The sequence below is a fragment of the Condylura cristata genome, unplaced genomic scaffold (genome assembly GCF_000260355.1).
Source record: "Condylura cristata isolate star-nosed mole 26May11 unplaced genomic scaffold, ConCri1.0 scaffold00016, whole genome shotgun sequence".
In the NCBI taxonomy this organism is placed as follows: domain Eukaryota; kingdom Metazoa; phylum Chordata; class Mammalia; order Eulipotyphla; family Talpidae; genus Condylura; species Condylura cristata.
The window spans coordinates 38027124-38047772 of NW_004567117.1; the positions used below are offsets into that span (position 1 = coordinate 38027124).

The window sequence follows — 20649 nt, forward strand, 5'->3', positions numbered from 1 at the left end:
TTATACATACAGAACTGGGGTACAGGCGAGAGGTGCTGGGGCAGCGAAAGGATTCACCAGACACAGAGTGGGGAGCAGAACAGGCCTATCAATGAAGTACACTGCTGAGGGGAGCAGCGGGCGGGTCAGGAGAGGTCTGCTGTGCCCTGTGGGTCACCTCCGGGGCAGGGATCAAACTCACTGAAGCTACTGCAGCTAGCTTGCTGTGCTGTGTTCTAATCTGTTGTACCACCAAGGAGTGCCCTGTTTATCATTCTCTTTAATTGAAAATTTTTTATTGAGATAACTATTGACTTGTACACAGTTGTCCAGATACACACACACATACAATATACATACATATATATGAGAATATCTCTAGGACTTCTTCCTCTTCTTACAAGGTTCCATCCCTGTTGGAGTAGGGTCTGCCCTTGTGATCTCATTTAACCTTAGTTACCTCTTGAAAGGCCTGTCCCCAGCTACAGTCACACTGGCGGTTAAGCTTCTATCTATGGGCATAGAAGGGATTACTTTTCTGTCTATACCACTGCCTAAGTTAGTCAGAACTCATAGAACTCTACACCAGAAAGGGGGGGAACTTGTAAGCTCTATATAATTCTATCTTGATAAGCCTAATTAAAAAAATAGAAAGATGGATTCTCAGAAGACAGAGGCTGAGCTGATCCTGGATCTCCAAGTTAGGCTCACTTGTGGACAGCTTCTGCGTCCTGCTTTGTGTGGATTTAGTCCTGACTCCATACTCCTAATGTTAAATTGTGTCTTTCTAGAACATTATGTTCAAGCTTCCAGTGAGAAATTAAAGCAATGCAGATGGGCTGGACCTCAACATTGTCAAAAACCAGCCCCTGACTGTTAGACCAAAGGCTGGTCCCAGGCTTCACTGTCATCTTCAAAGGGTGGCGGGTCAGGGCTGTCCCCAGAACTAAGCTGAGCTGGCCAGGAGACCTGTTATGCAGAGGAATTCCAGGCCCTCTGAACTCTCCTTGGTTGAACCTTCATTCACTCCCCTAAGTTGTGTTTGAAGAGTTTGCAATTTGAAGAAGCCACAAGTACACAGGATTGAAAATAAAAATCATTTTCTCCTGGGTTAAGCCAAGTCCTGGGGTTAAGTCTTGGTAAAGCCCACCTGGTAGCCTTTCAAATAGATAAAAGGCATTTCCGTCCCTTACCAGGGAATCCCACATACACTCCCCACCTGCTCCATCCCACTCTCCCACACCCTCCTCTTCCAGTCCCCAAACCTATAATTAAAAAAGCCCTTTTCAGGCTGGAATACAATTCAGGCACAATCATTATGAAAACACTGCCCCGTTTCTGTGGTTACTGACAACTGCCTTTGTGTAAATCTCATTAAATCAAACCAGGGACTCTGGGCTGTTGAGACAATTCTTAGGAAGAGTAGGCTATGTTGATTTAAGAAAAATGTTGCAAATCTTAGGTGTAAGACCTCTTTGGATTAGAAAGTAATATTATTTATCTCTCTTAAACCACTAACAAATCAACCATAACAAATCGATAATTGCTTATATCACCAGCTGGTTTTCCTACTTGGTAGAATTCTGTTTCCTACAAAGGCAAAAGAACCCGGCTTCCTCTGACAAGCTGTCTTAAATGCTTGCCTTTAGGAGGAAATGACTGGGAGCATTGCTTCAGCAACTGTCTTCATCCCGTACCCTGAGCAATTTGCTTCTCATTTGAAAAGAAAAATGATTCTCATTCCCATCTTAACCAACAGTGGGTTAGCCTTAAAATTCAAAAAGCTCAAAAAGAGAAATGGTGCTTGTATAAAATTGAACACAACCATTTAGCTCACAGAGTAGCTTCAGTCCAGACTACTTTAACCCAGGCCCGCAGGTTGTGTTAGGCTCTACCGTCCTATTGTCCTATTTCTCTCTATTTCTACCTATTCCCATTGTAGAAATTCCAAAGGCCTTAATTATAAAACTGATTATCGTCCTTGTGTCTTTTTTCAGCAAAGGGTATAAAGGACTTAGCCTTCCCTTCCCTTCAGATGCACTCAACACACTGCATCGGACTCTGCTCTTGGTCCTGTTGAAGGGACAATAAAGAACCCGCCTAGGATGCTGTGGGCTCGCCTGGCACATGTCCTCTGCAAGACCTAGGGCTCTTCCCTGCCTCTGGGCAAGTCCTGTGACTGGAAACGAGCTCCTTGGGGGCTTCATTTACAGAATTAACTTCCTTCAACTCCTCAGTCTTATCGGGATCTTTCTCATCCTCTGCTTGCTCAAATTCAGGTGCTACCTTTGCACCTGGCTGTGACAACCAATGACAGATGGTCAAGGTGGGAAAGGGGGAGAGGGAACAGGGGCAAAGATGGTGAGTGCAGCTCTCCAGGAACTAAGCTGAAATCCAGACTGAATGCCACACTGGGCTCTGAGTGCCCCCTCACCACATCTCCAGGGTCCCCTCCCTGCTTCCACCCAGCTGTCTTGTACGTTTGCTGTGCCAGTTTCATTCTGCATATTATATTACAGAGCTTTGCTGACTTTATTTTTATCCTGCGCCAGACTAACGTGTGATTCTTCTGGGTGGTCTTCCAGCCCCAGCGCTCTGCTCTGATCTGAGTGGCCATTTATAAGGTGACGAGAACCTCTCTTGTCCAATTCAGAAAGGACCTGAGCATCTCCAATCACTGAGTATCAGAAGTACTTTTGGTAGAATCATCTTTGGCTAGAGATAAATAAGGAACACTTTAGATCAGAACCAGAAATAACTACCCTGAGTGAGATCATGAAGACCTCGGAAGACCTTAGGAGGCTTAGGAGAGAAGAAAAGAATATCAGACAAAGGGTGGAGGGAAGAGAGGGCGAAAGGGAAGAGGATTAGGGAGGCACACCCTCTTGTGAGATTACATAGTGATTAGCACTGCGGGAAATGAATATTTATGAGGGTGGCACTGATTATATTACAGGATCATTTGAATAATCATGAATATGTTTCCATGTGTTTGGCCCTAATGGGACGGTTTTCAGTCTTTAATGAGGCATCTGCGGGTGTTTGAAGAGCAAGAGAGCAGAGTGGGAGCAGAGAGAAGGGAATGAACAAAAACAGGTCATGAAGCTTACGCACCTGTTTTTCCTCACTGGACAGCCCTTCCATATACACCTAGGGGGAGTGTCTAAAATCGTGCACTGGATGGAATAGTTTATTGCTTCTTAATCCTGCTTACTTGAAAAAGGGGGGACCTAGACATTTTGTTCTTAGCAGATTGTGAAGTTGAGTTCAAAGGAGGCTAAGTGGCTTTTCCGGGTCATATAGCTCACACAGTGGGTGAACCCAAGCCAGGTGCACCTGCTGGGTCACTTCCAAGGGCATGGAGTGAACATATCCCTTCCCTGCGGGTCGTTCTGGGTTATACCGAGTGTCCTCTCACTGCTGGCAGACGTGTAACCCTTGGGATGACAAGTGGATTGTCAAAGGTTGGAGGGAGCAAGAACCTCTGTTTCTTTTGCTTTCAGTCCCGAAGGGCCATGTCAGGTACCGCTCAATGATGGCGGTTGGTTTGAAAGGAGGAAGGCGCAGGAGCAGAAGCAGGAAGGCAAAGTGGGACGGGAGCGTTTATGTGTTCTTGGGCGTTCTCTGGGCAGGGAGGAGCCGGGAACTCAGGCTGAAAGTAAAGGTTCAATCTCAATTTACTGAGACGGACTGGCTTCCCAGGGAAGACAGGAAACCAGCCCCACAGAAGACAGGGGCAGAAACCAGCAAGCCAACTCAGCTGTTTTCCAAAGACAAACAGCTCTGCTCCGTCCAGGCATGCTCGCGTGGGAGGCTCAGGCAAGGGAGAGGCGAGGTAACCTTATGCCTTGGAGCCAGCCGAGCTGGGGTTCACATGCCAGCTCCTGAGTTTCTGGCCAAGTTGGGCTATGTCGGGCCGGGCAGGCCCAGCAGCGTGCGCGGGACGCACATCAAGCCCTGGGAGCTATTCTTAGGCTCTCCCTGGAGGCGGAAGCGGAACTGCAGTCGGGGTGCCGGCGCGGAGGGGACTGGCGCGGGGGAGGTAAGCGGCTGAGTCAGCTGTCTGGCGCATCCTTTCCGCCCGGCCACACCTGCCCATTAGCTGGCTCCTCCCACCGGGGAAGGTTCTGGGTCTCGCGCTGTCAAAGCAGGATTCCAGCTGGAGTTCATTTTCCCAAGGACCTGAGCTAACTAACCCTCTTCTTCTGACTGACACATTCTTTCTTCAGATACCACTAATATTCGCTCAGAAAACGGCGTCGTTTTGCTCTGGCAAGCTGCTTCTCCCAGGCCTTTTAGGGCAACTTTTTGAAGAGCTCACTTCTAAGAAGGCAAATTTTTAACCCGATTTGAGGTCCTTCAGGGGTATCCCATTGTGCAGCAGTTCTCCACCCTGGTCTAGGGCGCATTCTTTGAGCCATCTTCTACCCACTAGAGACAGCTTTGATTATTTGCTGGGATGTAGGGGAGTCTTTCTGATTTTGAACAGAAGAAAGTACGCCTCGCTTGCCTCATCTGTAAACTGGGTTGTTCGGTGTTGTGAAGATTGTATAAAGCCCTCCTTGAGGGCTTAAGTGAGAAAATCTTGGGTGCCACAGTGCATGGCTTTGGGACCATGGTTTACAGTAAGTTAGTTGAGAGAGTGAGTTACTAAATATTACCTATGATTATTACTGCTCTGGTCATGTGCCCAGACACTTTGCTGCTTTTTGGGTATTATGGGGTAGGACTTCCCCAAAAGCTCAGATAGGCATTTCTCCACGTGCCAGAGGGCATCCTGCACCTTGGTGTGGGAACATGTCAGTCAAGGTCCTGTAGAGAGGGAGGAGGTCTTGAAGAACTCAGGTTATTTTGAGTTGAGAACATTGAGGGGCCCTGAGAGCCAGAAGTGTGTCTCCTAACCTTGAATCCTTCACCCCTTCCTAATTAGAGAATCACTGCCCCCCTCTTTTATGACTTAGAAGAATATAGTTTGGAAGGGGCTTTTTTTTTTTTTTAAAGATTTATTTATTCGTGCATACAGAACTGGGGTACAGGCCAGAGATGTGGAGGGTGAGAGGATTCACCAGGGACAGAGTTGGGAGCAGAACAGGCAGATCGACGAGGTACACTGCTGAGGGGAGCAGCGGGCGGGTCAGGAGAGGTCTGTCACACCATGTGGTCACCTCCGGGACAGGCAGGAATCGAACTCATGCGGAAGCGGCCTTAGATTCTCAGTGCTGTGCTTTAACCCGCTGCACCACCAGGGAGGGCCTGGAAAGGGCTTTTCATCCAGGTGTGGGGGAGGGTTATCAGGGAATACATCCCTCTCAGAGTAAAATGAGGTCACCCCCTCCTTGTCTGTCACATGAAGTACCACCACCACCACAGCTAGCCCCCCTCCATCTTGATGCTTCAAAAGTCCCTAAACAAAATAAATATTACATTTAGGCATTTAGTCATTACAACATTCAACTTTGTAAAGTCTCTGAATGTGTTTTATTAAATTTCGGGCTTTTCTGCAACAATCTGCTTGATGTTAATGTGTTGTCTGTCCAGCCTCAGAAGAAAGTTGATCATCCCCTAAATGGGGCTGGGGGACTTTCTCTGCCCCCATTTCACCCCCATGGAGCCAACAATTCACAAGGAATAGAGATGGTGGGACACAAAAGAAACCATCCTATACCCCTCTGGTTCTTCTCCAGCCAGACAAGTGATGGAAACAGCATCAGACAGGTTAGGAGAGAAAAAACAATCTAATAACATACATATGGCAGTCCACATGGTTGTAAATTCTAAAGAATAATTTTGTGGAGCAGGGATACTTATCCTGGTTTAGGGATTGGGGCTGACATCCAGGAGAGAGAGGGGGAGACTTCATTGGCTGACAAGGAGCTGAGGGGTTCCCTCTTCCTTGCTGTGATAGTAAAGATGGGATTCCTAGATGGAGGGGACTGATCACTGATAAATCTACAATTCCATGAGACACCCACACACCATAGTCTTATTGTATCTCTTCAATTGCCAGGGAAATGGGTGGGTGAAGGATTTAAAACAGAAGCTTCTATCCTTCAGGGCCCCGGCTGCCCTCAACCCCAAATAATTTGCATTCTTTGCATGATGATTGTTGACCTCCCCAGGCTCGGCTAGAGGACTGTGATGACCTTCAATTCCCATACAAGGTAACAAGAGGCCTTCTATGGGCAGATTGAGAAAAGCCATGGACCTTTTTGGAGTAACTGATCCCACAGAGAGATAAGCCACCCTTGAGCTGTGGAACATATACAACATTTGGGGTGAAAGCAGGGTGTGTTTGGAGTTCCTAGCTAAAGGGCTAACATTGAGAGGTTCCCCAGAGGAAATGGGCTCCACGCTGCAACATGAATGGTATGCCTAGGGTTAGTCAGGAGGAAGAGGTGGAGGACATGAGTGTCCCTATGCAAAACTCTCAAGGCAAGAAAGACTTCCTTCAACAGTGGGACTCTGAAGATCTATGGGAAAGTCCCAGAGGCTTTGGGCCTGAAAAAAGGCTGTGGAGGTAAGCAAGGTTGGATTGAAAGGCTGAGTAAACCTGAGTTGGGTCTTAACCTAATGCTCTGTGGTCCTTAGGAGACAGGTGTACACAGACTTGACACTGATTAGAGTGTGGAAGAATGGCTAAAGGAACGACTGAATAAGCCAGGACTTTCAAGATTGGGCGCCATATTGAGTAATACTCAACAGGCCCTTGGAACACCATCACTAATGACATGGAGCTTGAAAAATTTACCTAATCTCAAATGTAAACCAGGATGGTCACAGAACTCAACCCATAGGTCACTGTGAGAGAAAGTGGTTAAATGAGATAACACATAGAAAACAAAACTCTTATAACAGTAGCTGGTACAGAGCTTGCTACATACAACTCACACAGCAAGAAGACTTGGGTCCTGCAACACCAGATGCGTGAAATGTATTTGAGGAATGTGGGGGGCGGGGAGGGGATGCTTACAAACTGCCAGAAACTCCAGGATTTTAGATTTCCTGCTCTTAGTTGAGTCAGGTTCTTACAAACTTGATTACTTGGTTTCAATAGCTCACTCAGGATGGTGGAACTGCCAGAAGAGGAAACTAGGGAGAGCAAAAGTAACTTCTGGCAGCTCAAAGAAAATGGTAGAAATTCTAGGATAAACAAATGTAATCATGACAGTATTAGCCAGCCTGCAAGTTGGCTATTGAAAGCAGAAGGTAAAGCCATATGCATCCAAAGCTCACTAAAGACTTCACTGTATTTTAGTACAACTATTTTTTTTTTAAGATTTATTTATTTATGCATACAGAACTGGGGTACAGGCCAGAGGTGCAGGGGTGGCGAGAGGCTTCACCAGAGACAGAGTAGGGAACAGAACAGGCAGATCGACGAAGTACACTGCTGAGGGGAGCAGCGGGCGGGTCAGGAGGTGTCTGCCGCCCCATATGGGTCTCCTCCGGGGTGGGAATCGAACTCATGCGGAAGTGGCTTAAGCTTCTTAGTGCTGTGCTTTAACCCGCTGCGCCACCAGGGAGGGCCAGTACAACTATTTTTTTTTTAATGGAAGTAACACTGGTTTATAACACAATAAACCACTAGCAGTACTGACTGGTAGGCTCAAACGTCAGTTGTAGCTAACTACATTGTTTGCCACCAAAATTCCAGTTTCCATCCATCACCATGCACCTTTTACCCAATCCACTCACCCATCCCCTTCTCGCCTTCCAGCCACTACTTTCTTATTTTTTCCTTGAATTTTATTAATTTGCAAAAAAAAGAAAGTCATTTCTCTGGCTGTCAGGTTGCAGGCACAGCTTCACACCTCCATATGTGTGCCAGCCTCTCACCCTGCATCAAAGCCCTGTGCTCCTGTCCTCGCCCCTTCCTTCCCCTATTCAGTCGTTCCTCAGTACCTGCTCACGCCCTGCCCCAAGTACAACTGTTACAGCTCCCAAAGGGTCTATTTCTGGCTTGGGCCAACTAATCCCAAAGACATTTTGAAAAGCCACTAATAGGTTTCGGGCCAGGAATGCTTCGTGTGGATCACACAATAGGAGAGCAGCAGGAACTGGCCGGAGCACACTCGCCATCTGAGCAGGCCTGGGTCCCGGCTTCACAGGGGCTCATTACCAGGGCGGACAAGCACTGGGCCATGCTAGCTGGGGCTGCACGCGTCTTCATGAATTGCATGTCTCATTAGTATGTGAACGCTCCACCTGTGAGTGTAGGCTTCAGCATGCTAATGAGGCCTGGGTAACCTCTACGTCTCTTCTGCCATCTGTGTCTGTGTGGCCATGGGGTTTCAGCTGGGTTTGAAGACTTTGCCTACATCTCTAGAGGGTGGAGGGTCTGTGGCGCACTGTACCGGTTGGTTGGGACCTGCCTATTAATGTTATGATGGACGGAACCTGGTAGCTGCTGAAAAGATCCATTGCCAAACCACCGGAGTATGGTGTCTCTGTTCTAAGCCACCTGCCTAGGGTCTGGTCTTGTACTGTTTTGATTTTTTCCTTTGGGATTGTTTCTTTTTTTGGGGGGGGGCAAGTTTTAAATCACAGTGTGTCCCAGTTAACCTCATTTTCTCCCTGTATCCTACTACCGTATGATGGTATTTGGTCATTTACATCAAGTCATACTGAGGTACATGTGGCTGACAATTAAGTGACAGCAAAGCGTAAAGGAATCAGCAAGAGAAAAAATACACTTATTTTGTATGAAGGTAGATTTTTTAAAAGATTTATTTATGCATACAAGATCTGGGGTACAGCTAGAGGTGCAGGGAGTGAGAGGACTCACCAAAGAGAGTGGGGAGCAGAACAGGCAGATTGACAGAAATACAGTGCCGTGGGGAGCAGCGGGTGGGTCAGGAGAGGTCTGCCTGTGGGTCACCCGGGGCAGGGATTGAACTTGTGCTACAGTGGCTGCAGATAGCTTCATAGTGGAGCACTTCAACCTACTACACCAGGGAGGGCCCGGTAGGTATGGTTTAGTGTTGGTGTTTTTCCAGGTGGGTGGAATGTAAACCAGGTAGAAGAAAAAGAGAGCTTGGCTTCGTTCTGGGTGAAGATTCACCATGTAAATCATAGCAAGGAGCGCTCATCTTCAACTCTTGGTAGCAAAGTTCTGCTTTGGGACCTTGAATTCCCTTTCTGCCTCTGAAAAAGACCCAGGAAAGGAAGGACATGGGTCACAATACACATGAGTGATCGGGGGAGAATTACAAAATCTTCTTTAAGTAACTGAGTCAAAACAAACAATACTGGTTGTCAAAACTTCAAATGAAATTGCCCAAACTAGCATTCTAGACATGTCCAAGTATTTTATTAAAGACTAGCAGTTGAGGACAGTATTGATGGATGTAGTTTTGTCTTCTGGCTAATGAGATGCGAAACAGAGTGAATGCTGCTCCGAGAAGAAATCTGAGATGTGAAATGGGATTACTTGGCAAGGTCACTGCCAAATTTATGGCTCAATTTTGATTTGTGACAGTAGGATTTGTAAGTTCTCTTTTGAAAGTTTGGTATATACTGGTGGTCTTAATCCAGTATCTGGGCCAGAAAGCAAATGTTTACATCCGTGGAATCCCCGTGACAATTGAAAATGTGCCAACGAGACAGCAGAAGCTAGGTAGAATGCAGCCTGCATTGCCTTGTTAGCACGGAGTCCTCAGTGGGTGTTGAGTTGCTTTGTGCTTTCTCCTTCACTCCTCGACACCCACAAGCGCCTACTGTGTGTGAAGCCTGACAAAGCCCCAAATACCAGATGTCGGGGATTTTAAGCAGTGAATGCAACAGGCCATCTCTTTATCTCATGGAATATGCTTTCCAGGGAGGGAAAGAAATTAAAGATGTAATATAATTAGAGATGCCAGATTTAGCAAATAAAATCATAAGAAGCCCATTACATTTGAAATTCAGATGAACAATGAATAATGTTTTTGTATAAATACATTCCCAAGTTGGCATGTTATCTGGCAACCTTAAATATAACATCAGGTAGTGCTAAGTGTTATGGGACCAGCAATTATAGTGCAGGGCTAGCTAAGGAAGAAAGGGTCTAGTTTATTTATTTGTTTATGTATTTCTAAGATTTATTTATTTGTGCACACAAGAACTGGGGTACAGGCCAGATGGGCAAGGATCCACCAGAGATGGGGAGCAGAACTGGCAGCTCTACTAAACTACACTGCTGTGGGGAGTAGCTGGCAGGTCAGGAGAGGCTGCTGCTGTGCCATGTGGGTCACCTCCTTGATTGAGCTCGTACTGCAGTGGCTGCAGATTGCTTCATAGTGCCGCTCTTTAAACTGGTGCCCAGTGGCTCAGTTAGTGAGGATGGGGAGGAAGGTGACTTCTGACAAGTTGACAAAGCAGAGACATGAAAGAAGTGAGGGAGGGAGCTAGGCAGGTAGACACCTGTGGAAAGAGCATCCAGGAGGGTCGAAATAGCACCACAGAGGACTGAGGTCCAGTTCCAGTGGCAAGAAGTGGGCTCTGCACCAGTGAGCTGAAATGGGTTGTGTGTGCCAAGGTACAGTTCCAGTGGCATTCCATATTACATGTTCTTGTAGGACAGGCTCATCAAAGTCTGAGTGGTTGGGGTAGAAATGGCGTGAACAGGACATCCCTGGTCCCGTATCTGTGTCAGGGCCTCTCCCAGGGAAACCTAATCTTACCTCTTTGCAAAGTTTCAAAAGAAAGTACAATTGAAATCTACTTATCTCTCCTGACAACTGACCTTCCCTTTCTCCCTGACCCCCACTCTTTCCAAGGTAAACTAGAAGATGGCACTGAAGCTCCCAGTTTCCCTGGGAGAGGATCTTACAGAGACACAGAGACATTTTTGTATGACTGTCAGAAATAACCCCCAAACCTAGAGCCCCTTCCTGAAGTTAAGCTTCTGCCAAAAAGAAGTATTTTAGGGTGGCAGGTGTTTGTTTCCCTACACCTGGCTGATGATAAGGTTTCTCTACACCTCCTAGCACAGAGAGGGTACCTTTCTCGTGGGAGATTTATTTCCTGCTTTCTGGGAAACAAGGGATGGTTAGAGCATTCTTCTTGTTCCAGCTGTTTCTCAAGTGAATTTAATTCAAAATAATATTCCAAAGTGGGATATTTTGGAGTGGACGACTTTGCTCCCCATTGAGTCCTTCTGTGGCTTTATATTCATTTATGGACTTTTTGCTGTTTAATTTCAAGAATTTATCTGCATCATAGGATAATAATAAAAAAAAAAAGGGAAAGTTTTTTCTTCTGTAGCAAGCCTCCTAGCAAGAACAATAGAAATATTTTAACATACATAAAATAAAATAAAATGATAAAAATCTAAGCACAGTTCTTTTGCCCATATCTGCCCCGTGTCCCTCGGTACCTGCTCTGGGATGATGGTCTTGGTTTTACAGATGCCAAGGTTCCTGAACTTAATAGGAAAAGATCAGACCTTTCTTGAGATATTTTTCCCCCTTATCCAAATGCTTTATTACTTAATAGGTTCCAGGGATATGGCATTATGACTTCAGGTAGGAGAGATGAGGTAGACGGTAAGGATGGATTCAACTTTAGAAGGTCTCGGAGGGGCAAAATTAGCAAGAACAAAAATGTCTCCCCTCAGCCTTCGTCAAACTAAACTATGCCTAGTATCCACATGCATCTAACTTTGCCCTATCTTTATTTAACTAGTGTTTCTGTATTCTTTGAGAACTTATGTGCCCAAGCAAATGGTTAGATTGTGTCAGAGATGATCCTCTGGAGAGGATTTAAAAATTGTTACTAGGCCAGAACCTTCTCAACGATTCTGGGATAGGCATCATATGACTTAGTGGTAAACAAAAGAGCCTTCCGTACAGCAAGAGAGAAAAAATAAAATTTAAGTGTGAGGTGTAACTAGCATGGTAGAGGTATTAGTGGGTGACTGCTGGTACCCAGGGACCCTAAACTACTAAGGGTCCAGCTCTTAGTGTTTCTAAGAGGGGGTCCAGCCATCAGCATACACAAAAACAAAGGGAGCAGACGTGTGTAAGGTTTTCAATAGAACTGGTATACAGAGAGAGAGGAAAGGAGAGAGAATTACAAGTAATAGCTCCCTAGTAAAACTCCAAAAATCACTCATCCCTTTGTGGGGTAAGTGCCTAGCCAAACAGAACCACTGAAGAGCTTGCCACAAGTCTTATTTATTACCTTCTGGTAGGGTACCCTCTTAATAGGCAGTTCCCAGAGAGCTGGGACAGAGGAATGACCCAAAATTCAAAAAGTAACAACACATAACGGAATGGGCTTCCCTGGTGGTACAAACACTATGAAGCTATCTGCAGTCACTGCCCCACAGAGCGCCATCCCCAGCTGGGGAGCTGACCCACATGGCCTGACACGCTCATGTCCTGCCCGCTGTTCCCCTCAGCAGTGTATTTCAGTCAGTCTGCCTGTTCTGCTCCCCACTCTGTCTCTGGTGGGTCCTCTTACCCCCCACCCCCACACCTCTGACCTTGTACCCTAGTTCTTAAATGCATAAATAAATCTTTAAAGAAATTGAAAAGCAAAAACAAAGAGTCAGCGACCAGGGGCCAGTTCATTATATACCCAAGAGGAAGGCCGCGTGGGATGGGCTCCTTAAGAGACCCTAGGCAGGTGGGCGGCACTGGACGGCCGACCTGCGGTTTTAATGCTTTCTCCACAAGGTACCTAGTTGTATGTGTGTTCACAAAGCAGCAGCAGAAAATAGAGTAGAGGTTATACTTTTGTAAGAGTTATATTAGAAAGGGAAATCTCCATTCTTCACGAAGTCTCTCTCTCCACCAGGAAGAGAGGGTGAGCACATCTTCAGAAACTCTTATCAGCACAGGAAGTGATTAAGTCTGCTTAGACACCTGACCTCCTTCACAGCTCTGCGTCTGATAATCTCCACAACAATGGCTGTTCTGTCGGACACTTCTTTTGTCTTTAGCTGAAGATGGTATTTCAGGTGGTGGCTGGGGCTACTTAGGGAAGTTATTCAGTTTCCTGAGTTACTCTCTATACACAGAAGATAAACATGTTATTAAACTTCTGTTTTCTGTTAGTCTTTTATCACAGTCAGCCAAGCACCAAGAAAATTACTTTTCTTCCCTACAGTGGCTTAACCGGTTGCGTTTTGTGCGCTGAAGGTTCCATGTGCCACAGTTGAGCTGATTTAATACTGAGTGATGGACTAGGTGGGAGAAAGGTCAGAGACGAGGCTGTCAGGAAGGCCGGGATGCACCTACCCGGATACCACCTACTGCTTTTACTTTTGGTGAGAGGCTGAGGTGGGTGTTGCAAAGGGTGGGGCAAGTATCATCGGGTCCTTAGTGGGATTCCTCAGCACCTCCACGCGCGTTTTTATTTCTCCAGGCTCAGTACAGTGTGTACAGCAAAACTGAGTTTATCCTCCCAAGGAAATGTTGCTAACCTAGTGGCAATTATACTTTGCCCTCAATAAATAAGCAGCTAGTTATTTTACGAGCAAAATAGATTTATTCAGAAACAAAGAAAAGCCATTCCCATCATGCGGTGCTTTGGGAAACCACGCCATACTTCCGGGACCGAAAGCGAAAATGTCTGTGGTGTATGGAGAAGAGCTGCCGTAAATCAGCCGGGGAGAGGTCAGCGTCCAGTGGATTTCCACTGCTGGATTACGGCGTCTCTGATTGGCTGAGCTGCAGGCAAGGCGGTGCCTCCTGCAGGTGGAGGAGAAAGCAATATTCTCCCTCCTGTGGGTGCTGGGTGCAGGACTTGGCTCTTCCTCTGTGTGTGTGTTGGGGTGGCGGTTGTTGGGGGACGTTGTGCTGAATGTGCATGCGTTAGCCTTCTCTGTCCTGATTCCGATTAAATTAGATTTCTGTTTATTAATTTGTGCAATACTTTTTTTAAAAAAGAGATTTATATATTTATGCATACAGAACTGGGGTACAGGCCAGAGTTGCAGGAGCTGTGAGAGGATTCACCAGAGACAGTGGGGAGCAGAATCGACAAAGTACACTGCTGAGGGGCACAGCGGGCGGGTCAGGAGAGGTCTGCTGCGCCATGTGGGTCACCTCCGGGGCGGGGCTCGAACTTGTGCTGAAGTGGCTTTGGCTTCTTAGTGCTGTGCTTTATCCTGCTGCACCACCAGGGAGGGCCCTGTGCAATACTTTCGATGAATACTTACATATTCACTTATAAATACAAGTAGTGCTAGCCTAATAATGTGTGCACACAGGTTATACACCAAAGCAGACATTAGAGAATTTATGATGTTTTAAACTGCATTAAAATTTAATTTTCTTACCACTAAGAAATTTGTCAGATTGGGTGGGGCCTTAAATTTTTAATTTTCTTTATTAGTGATACAAAGTATTTTGTTCTCAATAATATCCTCAGTATTTTGAACTCAGTATGATTGATCATGCCTATTTTTTGATATTTTGGTATGATGTTGTGACAAAATGATCTTGATCTTAGTGCTGTTTATTTCAACCTTAGGTGTTTTCAACTGCGTCATAGCAGAAAAAGATGACTTCACACTGTCATGAACCACTGGTAAAGATGCCCCTGTTCAGTTCTTCCATAATGATGATCCTTGTTTTTCAGTCCCCTCTACCAACTATGCAAAACATAATGTGGATGACGGATTACACTTCCCAATATCAGTTTTGTTCAGATACCTTGAAACTCTTCAACTGGGAGCTTTTTTTTTTTTTAAACTGGAAATTTTGGTTATATTATAAGTGTACATATCTGGTAGTTGCCAGAGGCAATTTTTAGCACCAAATCACCAGAAATTTCCAAACATCTGTTCCATGTTTCTTTCTCAACACAATCTCTTTCTACTGACTAATATATTATCTTAACTTTCAAGGGACAAACTAAAAATGGTAAACTCCAACAAAAGAACTGTCTGATAACATATTACAGACAGCATTTACGAAGAAAATATCAACAGACTTGCAACTATTCCTTTTCAGAGAACAATGCATATCTCATTTCTAAGTTCTTTGTCCTAACAGGCAGCAAACCTCTGTGATGTCAGCAAGCTCGCTTCATAGGCCTTTCAAAGGGCAGGAGAGCAGAACTGTGATTTCTAGGGTGGGGGACAGAAGTGGGAGCAGTGGATGGAGGGATGTCCACTGGGAAGTGGGGTTATTGTTATTTTGGTGGTGGGTACACATCTGAAGGTATGACCCTGTATTCCTAAAACATATGTATATTATAAACCCAAATTACCATGATAAAACCAAAAACCAAAGTGCAGTAAATTCCCTCTCCAGAGAGGATGTGGAAGCCTTCACCTTTTGCAAATATTCAATAAAATGAGCCTCACAAATAATCCAGTAGCTGTCTATGAACTTCTTGCTTCAGGTTCCTGGTTATAGCAGTTTATCTGCAAATAATTCCGTGATGAGGTGTGAGTGTTGGAATTTCTGTAATTACAAAATGTTGTGATTTTGTAATATAATCCCAGAATTTTCAATTCCTGTAGAGAAGCTGCTGTAGTTGTTACAGTTAAATCAAAACATTGTTCTGATGAAGGAAATCACTTACTGCCTAGAATATACCTTCGCTGCTAATCTTTTATGAAGTCGTTCATAGCAAATGTTTTTTTCAAATATGTCATCCTTGGAACAGGATCAAGCATCTACCCTAAGCAGCGGCATGTTCGAAATAGCTGTACTTTTCTTTCCACAGTAGAACCATCCTCCCACTCTGTAATTTATTCTAATACGTGTTGCTTCAAATCTACACCAATGTTTTCTAAGCATCTTCCAAATGTTTGCTGACAAATGAATATATTTTATTTTGTAGTCATATTTCCTGGTTATTTTCATGTTTTACCATTTGTTTGCTTTTGTTTGTGTTTTCCACCTCTCCAGAAATAACCAATGTTTCCCTAGTGATAGTGGCTTTTGGTCTTTTGGTATTAAATTAACATAGAGTTGAGCAAAAATTGTGTAGTATTTGATGATCTCTTCGCAAACTGGGGGAATGGACCAGCGATTGAGTTGGAGCTGTGGATGTAGAGAGAAGAGCTAGGGATCAATAGAGGCTTGGGAGGTAGCACCCACAGTGTGTGGTTGGGTCTGTGAGGGAGTCGGTGCCATTGGAGAGGAGTCCATGGGAGTTTGTATGCTAGGGTGTCTAGGGTTACGTTTCCTGGAACCTGGCTCTGGATAATCTCTGGAGAGCCAACTGAAAAGGAATGAGGCCACTGGACTGAACAGAAGTTGAGCCACAGTGCAGTAGAGATAGAGGCCTCGGGCAGTTTACTGGGAGCTTCAGTGCTGGGGTGGCCCGGATTAAGGCAAGAGGTTCTGGCCTTTGAGTTTATTTATCAATCAGACATGGACAGCACCTTCCCAGGGTGTGCAAACTCGGGTGAGACAGTCCCCACTTGCAGCCAAGAACAGTTTGCAGTGAGGGACTTAGCCACATGTGGTGAGCGGCCGAATTCTCAGGAGCTAGGACATGGATGTACACTGGAAGTGAGGAGAGGACCATGGTAGCCACGATAGTGGCAAAAGATGGATGTTTAATTTGGAATTAAATGCATGTCTCTCAGCTTCAGGTGACGTAAGGGCTGACTATCCACCTCTTAGTTTAGGAGAGCTAGTTAGTGTCACCTGTGGGATTTGCAAGGCGTTGTCCTAACGGATGCAGATGGCGCTGTGCTGGGGACAGAGACAAAGATGAGGCTTCCCGTGTGTGCGGGGCCAGCCAGCCTCTACGCGCAAGGACCCAGTCCCTTTTCTGTGTTCCTGGCTTCTCTTGAAAGGATTAAGCTTGACTGCCCTTTCTTTTTCTAGATGTCTACCTAATTTCCTCTTATCTTCCCCTCCTTTTGGGTTTAGAGAGTAGAAAACAAGTCTTCAAAGCAAGTTTGCTTTAGAGAAGGCAGGCATAATGTAAAATTCATCGGGGGATAGGAAATCTCAGAGTTTTCAGCGGGGTTCGTTCATCCTTTGCCCCATCGTTCCTGGAGATGATTCTATGTTGCTTCCCCATATTTAATGATTCTCTGGGGTTCAGAGGATCCTTCCCTTTTCTTTCCTGGAGTAAGGCTGGTGTTGCAATATTTAGGCCTAAGGAGACAGAAAGATAAAGATGAGTGGATCTATCTAGTAACCAGGACATTGGGGTTATTCAGCTATCTGGGGGTTTCTTAAATATGCCCAACTCTGAAGTGTTAAATTAATTAAACAAGAGGCCATTAGACAGAGGTGTTTCTAATGCTTTAGAAGCCTACATGAGCAAACTAAAACCTAGGCCTGTAAATGCCTCAAGGCTACAAGATCAAATGCTAAGGACAACCAACTATAAACAGCCAACTATAGCCAATCAAATAATTTTCTTCTTTGGTCTTTCCCTGGATTCCGATAGGCAGAATACTCCTAACCACTTTGCATTTGGTGCTGCCTGATTGAATGGATTTTTGCTCAAATAAAATCTTAAATTTTTTAATATGCTAGTTTATCTTTGAGTAGAACCCAAAGACCACCTCTTCAGGTCTCTGAATGAAAGAGCTTGGCAGGCATTTCCAATCTGAGGTTCAGGCAAGGTAGGTGAGTTTGTTACAGAAATGTGTTTATGAAATCACTAACAAAGGAGCTGGGGAATCCTTTTCAAGCCCTCCTCTCAGGCTAATTCTGGCAAGCTAATAATTTAAATTTGGTGATGATTTCTTCCAAGAGTAAATTTTTGGAAGTTACAACCCAAATTTGATTCTATCTATATTTTGACATTGACTACATGTATTCCTTTTTCTTTGCTGGCCACTCAGCTAAGATCTTCAAGTTATCATGACAGCTATACAATAATTCCTTTAAAAACAAGCCAATGCATTTTTCATTATGTTCACTAAAAATGTCTAGGCCTAGCATAGTGTTAAAATATTTGTAGCTCAAATCACTTAGTCAGTATGTAAGGTTTGTTGATGATGAGGTTAAAAAAAGGCTTTCCTTTTTGTTTTTCTTCTTCCCCTCCAGGAACACACCTTTTGTGTGCTTTGCCTAACAAAGGAATGTCCCAATTTAATCAAGGAATTTGGAGGGAAATAATGGTGAGCAGACTGATATCTGTAGGCTCCTGCAAAACAAGGTTTCAAACCACAAAAGGATTAAAAAAAAAAAAAGCTGCAATTTTGCAATACACTGATTGGAGGAGAAAAGGAAGACGTTGAGGGTTAGCAATAAAAACAGCAACAATAAAATTCCAAAGGATTTGGAATTCCTTCAGTTACTATTTGGCAGAAGAATAATATGATGTCTTTGTTCTGACCTTTCTTATCTACAGCTCTCAAATAGTTTATTTCATTCTTTCAATTGCTGCTTCTATTGTTGCCCAAAGCAGAGTGGTGCCTAGGTGTCTGATTAATGTGGAATAACAGAATGAGTCTTAGCATATTGATTTATAGGGAAGCTGGGTTGTGTTTTTAAAAAACAAGAAACACCAAAAACTTTTTTTTTTTGGCAGGTGTAAAAATTTCATAGCATGGTCTAAAATGGGTGTCTCACTTTTTTACCTTTTGTTCTACCAGGCAAAGGGGGTTTCTTCAGAATCCTTTTTGTAAAAATGGAACGGAGATATGCTGCAGGCAATATTATCCTTTACCTTTGGCTGGTTGTGAATTTTAAAAACAGATGCAATGTTATCTGTCACAATTTGTGCAAAGATGGATTGTGCTTTTAAACCAATTTCTTCAGCTTGACCAAAAATCTGGGCTTTGCATAGATCCCAGCTCAAAAATTATTTGCATTATGAAGTCAGGAGGTGATTCTGCAACCTACTACTTTTTATCAGCAATTCAAACACTAGTTTTTAGTACAATTCCTGTAACAGTTCAAACACTGCTATGCTGTGCTTTCAACTCTAAGCGAAGGGGGTGGGGGAGAGGCAAGAGGATTGTAAGTAAACAGATTCCAAATCATGGAAACCTAGGATTTACTGTGGTATGTCTGTTATGAAATTTCATATGTTGTAATATGTGTACGTGTAGCCTATCAAGATAGCAGATTTGCTGGTCTTTGTATCCTTTTCAGCGTGTGATGATTTCACCTGCATATTAACAAAGGCCCACCTTTGGGAGAATGAAAAAAGGCCTCCTTTCAAATGTAATCAAGCCCAGGTAAAGATGAAACTCAACCCACAGAATACTGGCACCGTTTTCAGGCTAAAAGAAGATGAGAGTTTCAGTTTCATCATCTTGTAACACTGATAAATGTGATGGTGTTGCTGGCAAAATTGGCAGATTAGCACAGGTCTTCCTAAACACGTGTAAATACGTGTCCCAGTTTAAGTGGAACTCCTAACAATCTGCTGTTTGAAATTAAAGAGCACCAGCTCCTCTCGGAGACAATCATCCAGTTCATTTACATGAAAAACCTTAAGTGGCAAAAATGCTACTTCCAATTTGCATCTTACAGTGTCCCCATAATAGAGAACAATGGCTTCTCCATGGAAGTTAATGCAAAGGAGAGGCATACTGCGATTAAAAAAAAAAAAAAAGGACAAACTTTCAGTACACTTTATAAATATTAACCACCTCCTCTAATTTAAAATTAAAACCTTGAGAAATGCTTCCCAAACTGGGAGTCTTCCCTGCTTCTCGAGCAAAACTAGAATCTTCAGAGTCCAGGGGCATGGGAAGGAACCTTTAAAGAGATGATGCTGACATTTTTTTTTTCAGATCCTTCCATTTTGTCCTATTTCCAGGATAAGCACAATTAGCTTGACATGGGGGTTTCTCTCGCGTGTTGAAAAATCCTTTCAACTGCGTGCACGTCTGTGAAGCCTATAGGACCCGGGACACAGGGCTGGATAAAGAGCATTACCTGACCGGGTGTAACACTGTCTCCCTCTCTCATGTGTTAACGATTACCCACCTTTGTGGGCTAGGGGCTTACATGTGTATCTCTTTGTGTTCTGCAGTCTGTGGGCACAGCCTGCTCTAGGTACAATATATGCTTGCTACATTTGCACACCACCTCTCCCTTCTTGAATTTAAAGACCCAGCTATTACATCTTGTTTACTCAATATCATTCCCCCATTTAAAAAAAAAAAAACCCTACATGAACTGAACATGCCATGTTTCAATCTGGCCCCAGTGGCTTTTTCTCTGAAAGCAAAACGTGTGTCTTTTACACCAGGGCTTTCTCCCCACCCCAGGGGGGTGTCTTCCATTCTTTTGTGGCTCAGTTTAAGGCGAAAAGGGCTCCAAACCACTAACTAAACAGAAGAGAGTCCCTTCTCCCACCTCCAGGGAGAATTTCAGATTTAATTTCTCGGAAGATAGCGTGCTCTCTTCTGACTTATTTGCCACCATTACGAGGAGAACAAAACACCACCTTGGCTTCAAGATCCTGGGTAGAGGCTCACGGTCTTTTGCAACCATCTTTGGCGAGGCCTTGCTACCTTCCACTCGAGTAAGTCGCGGCTTGGGGCCATGGAATGGACCGGGTGAGCGCCTGAAAGGTCGTTGGAAAAGAAAGCCGCTCCCCGCAGCCCCTCACCACCACCACCACCTCCACCACCCGCTCTCGGGGCGAAGTTGCCAGCCAGCAGCCCCCGCGGGGCGAGACTTGGCAGGTCGGCGGGGCTGCGCTTCCCTCCGCCGTCTCGGCTCCGGCCCGGCGTCCGCGCCCGCCCGCCCGCCGGCTGCGGGGCTTCGCGCTCCCGTCTCCTTTCTCCCCAATCCTCCC

The 20649-nt window shown here is 44.8% G+C and overlaps 1 protein-coding gene across 2 annotated transcripts in view; it reads left to right on the forward strand.

The window, feature by feature from the left end:
• Positions 1-3959: 3959 nt before the first annotated feature.
• Positions 3960-20649, forward strand: part of ZNF532 (zinc finger protein 532) — a 97984-nt gene continuing 81294 nt past the window's right edge. The window contains exon 1 of one of the 2 annotated variants that reach the window (XM_012725862.1): positions 3960-4021. The gene's annotated coding sequence lies outside the window, so the exon portion shown is untranslated. Of the gene's footprint in view, positions 4022-20342; positions 20374-20649 lie in introns of those variants that run through there. The other variant, XM_012725861.1, reaches the window with a different exon arrangement.